The sequence below is a fragment of the Glycine max genome, chromosome 14, assembly GCF_000004515.6.
Source record: "Glycine max cultivar Williams 82 chromosome 14, Glycine_max_v4.0, whole genome shotgun sequence".
NCBI lineage: Eukaryota > Viridiplantae > Streptophyta > Magnoliopsida > Fabales > Fabaceae > Glycine > Glycine max.
This window is the reverse complement of record NC_038250.2, coordinates 16,309,016-16,313,059: the sequence shown is the minus strand read 5'-3', so window position 1 is coordinate 16,313,059 and position 4,044 is coordinate 16,309,016.

The window sequence follows — 4,044 nt, the reverse complement described above, 5'->3', positions numbered from 1 at the left end:
AAGGTATTAGCACCCCACGTGTCCGTCACAAGGGACGACAGCCTCTATCGAGTGTGCAATATCATGACTTCAACCTGTTTTCATTTTCCCTTTTTATGTTTTTGTATTTTTATGCTTTTCATGTTTTTTATTTTTGTGGTCAACAACAGTGTTTCCCTCGCTCCTATGTATCCTCAATTGTGATGAGGAAATCAGACCTACATAGTTCTTTGAGAACTAAACGTAGGTTAAGTTGTTTTTTTTTATCTTTTTCTGCAAGATTGATTTAAACCGAACAAAAGTCGTTTAAGGCATTGGACCATTAAACGATCTTTTGATTCTTTTGAAAGGAGAGAAACGTTAAGGCATTGGACCATTAACGATCTCTTATTTTATGAAAGGAGAGAAACGTTAAGGCATTAGACCATTAACGATCTCTTGGTTTGTTTGAATAGGGGTGGTTGACAAAAGCAGAGCTTTTGCTCCTACGTATCCTCGATTTATGGTGAGGAACTCAGACCTACGTAGTTCTAGCAAAAGCGGTAAAGTTATGTGTTGATTTTATGCTTTTGAACGGTCCATGTTAACTGATAAAAGCAAAGAGGACCGTTTTAAGGCATTGGACCTTAAAACGGTTTTAAGTGACTTTTTGCGGACAAAGCTTGGTTTATGAGTTGATTTTAGCCTTAGTTTCACTTTGGTTATTAGTCAATTCATTCAAGGAAACTCTCAAAGGAAAAATGTCCGATTGATTTTTTTGATTATTTTATTATTATTTTTTTCAAGATATTTTGATCATTTTATTATTATTTGCTTTTTTTATTTAACCGAGGTTACAGCGTGAACAATCGGTTAGATTTTGCATTAACAGTAATTAAACGACATTACAACACAAATGATTGGTTGAAATTCATTTTATCATTTATTAGTCAAGATAACGACTTAAACGATCGGTTAAAGCTCGTTAAAAACGGAAGAAAAGAAAACCAAAAGTGAACAAAATGAAGATGAAAGCCAACAAAAAAAGAAATGAATTGAAAGTCTCGGATTCGAAAACTTACCGGTTGAAGAACGAAGAACGCATGAAGAATGGACGAAGAACGGCGACGAACGATGGAAAATCTTCACGAAATTGCTCACGGAAACGTCTTGGAAGCGTTACGGAAGCACCTCAACTTGGATTTTCTTCATGAAAACATTTTTTTCACCAAAAACAGCTGAAATGCATAGCATAGGGGTCAGGGACCCTTTGGAACAGCCACCCTTGGCCTATTTATAGAAAAAAAGGGGGTGGTGCTTGCCGCCCAGCTCGCCCAGGCGAGCAAGTGCCTTCCTCAGGAAGCTTCTTGAGGCACCCCCCCTTTTACTAAGTTCACCCCCATTTTTTCGTATTATACAAAAGAATTACGGAAGCATATTGGACTTGATTTTCTTCTTTTTTTTCTCTTCCTTATCACCCATCTTAAGTGAAATATGCTTATTTAGGGTTACGGGAATTTTATGGAAGCCTCAGAAGCCATTTTTCAACAAAACAGGGGAGGAGGTTGCCGCCCAACTCGCCCAGGCAAGCTAGGTTGCTTCCTCATTAAGCAACCCAGCTTCCAGAATGGCTTAGATTCGAAAATTTCTATTTACACCCCTATCTTGATAAGTTCACCCCCACCCCGTTTTTGTGTTTTTGGCTGTTTTCTTTTCGAAACCTCACGGAACTTTACGGCTTCCACCGTGATGGGTGTTAAGCCTTTCAAAGCGATCAACAATGGTCCCCGAATGAAATTAGAGTGTAACAGTCTATTTACACACACCCGACTTTGCTAAATACACTCCCGTTTTCGTGTTTTTGGCCGGTTTCTCTCTAAAACATCTCAGAATTTTAAGGATTCCCCGTTGATGGGTGTTAAACATTTTGAAGTGGTCAAACGAAGGTCGCATGCCGACAAATAATGGTCCCCGGACGAAATTAGGGTATGACAATTATGAAATTGATAAGTGTTATTACGTCTTGACCCAAGTGTGTGATTCATGTGTAATGTGATTGATGAGTGAAAAATGAATTTTAAATGATAAAGTCGCGAAGTGACGTGGATTGTATTAAGTTGAGCTATGTTATAAATACTTTCATAATTTATTTTGATTACGTCTTTGGTTATTTATATTTTTTTAAAATGTGATAATTCACTTTGTGTGTGCTATTTGTATTTGGATCCTGTGATAATCTCGAACCTTGTGTTCGTGAGACAGATAACTAGGTGGATGACTTTAAAGAATCTCGTGCTAGAGGACATTAGGACACAATGCTCTGATAGGATGTGACATTGGGGATGAGTTTTTATTTTTAATTACATGATGTTATTTCATTTTATTTTACCTCATTGATTTAACAAAATTTCTTTTGTAAACTTTGACGGCCTTGTTCTGAGTCGGATATGTTTTTAATAAGTTTTATTTGGTAATATTAAAGCAAATGTGAACCTTTTACCCACGTGAATTTGTTTATCTGTATTTTTATATATTTTTCTTATTTATATGTATGTAGAGGTAGAGGGTGTCACACCGAGGGAGAGCAACACTAGAACAAACCTTCTCTCCAAACTGGCTAGCACGAAAAAGACCGAGCATTTCTAAACCATCATCTAGGAGACACTCCTAGCTCTAACCATAAACACCAAGGAGGTCATGGCAGGAGAAGTGGAGGAACTAGACTAGATGACCCCCTATAAGAATTTCTTAATTCGGGGGTTGTTGCCTCCAAACGAAAATCAAGCCCAACGCCTGAAAAGGAAGGTCAACTATTATGTCATCCTTGACGGTGAATTGTTCAAAAGAAGGTTGACAACACCCTTGCTCAAATGCTTGAACAGCCAACAAGCTGACTATGTCATGCGAGAGCTACATGAAGGAATAGGTAGCCTCCATACCGAGGGACACTCCCTAGCAACCAAAGTGGTGCTTGCCGACTACTATTGGTTGAATCCCTCGACTTCACAAGGATGTGCAAACAATGCCAAGAATTTATAGATGTGCCATGCATACCACCTGACAACCTCCATGGCTTGAGCTCCCCTTGGCCTTTCTCCATGTGGGGGATGGACAGATTGGGACCATTTTCAAAAGCCTCAGGAGCGGTCAAGTTCTTATTGGTTGCCATCGACTATTTCACTAAATGGATCGACGCAAGGCCATTACAAGAAATCTCAGCCTACATGGTAGAAAAGTTCACTTAGAAACACCTCATATGTAGATATGGTTTCCCTTATGTCATCCTCACTGACAACGGTACTCAATTCAAAGCTCAAGCTTATGAAGAATTCTTGACGAGGCTAGGTGTCAAGCACCTCGTGACTTCTGTCGAGCACCCCTAGACCAATGGTCAAATGGAGGCTGCAAACAGGGTTGTCCTTAAATCTGTGCGCATAAGACTTTACAAGTCCAAGGGTCTATGGAAGGAGGAACTCCCTAGCATACTTTAGGCTTATCATTGTTCACCCCAAACAACAACCAACAACCAACAAAACTCCTTTCCACCTTACATATGGCACTGACGCCATGATCCAAGTCAAAGTCGAGGAACTGTTGACAAGGAGGTTGTTTTTTCAAGAACAGTAGAATGAAGACAACATGAGGGTGGAACTAGAGATAAAGGATGAAGTCCATGATATGGCCAAAATCAAGGAAGAGACCACCAAGCTCTGAGCATCAAAAAGATACAGTACCAAGGTTTGGCCTTGAGCCTCTCAGCTTGGCGACCTAGTGTGGCGAGTTTGAGGTGAAGCAAGGAAAGATCCCCGAGCGGGAAAGCAAGGACACAACTGGGAAGGCTCATTCAGGGTCGTGGCAAACTTAGACAATTGAGCATATAGGCTACATGAACTAAATGGTAAAACAATTCCAAAAACATGGAATGCTACCCATCTAAAGTTCTATTTTAGTTGACCAACAACAAGACCAAGTGTTGTACTCTTATTCCTACTCAAGTCTTTTGTCCTAAAAGAGAAAAATTAGGGTTTTGGCTTGAGAGGTTTTAACGAGGCACACCCGAGGAATGAAAGGAAATTGTATTCAAGT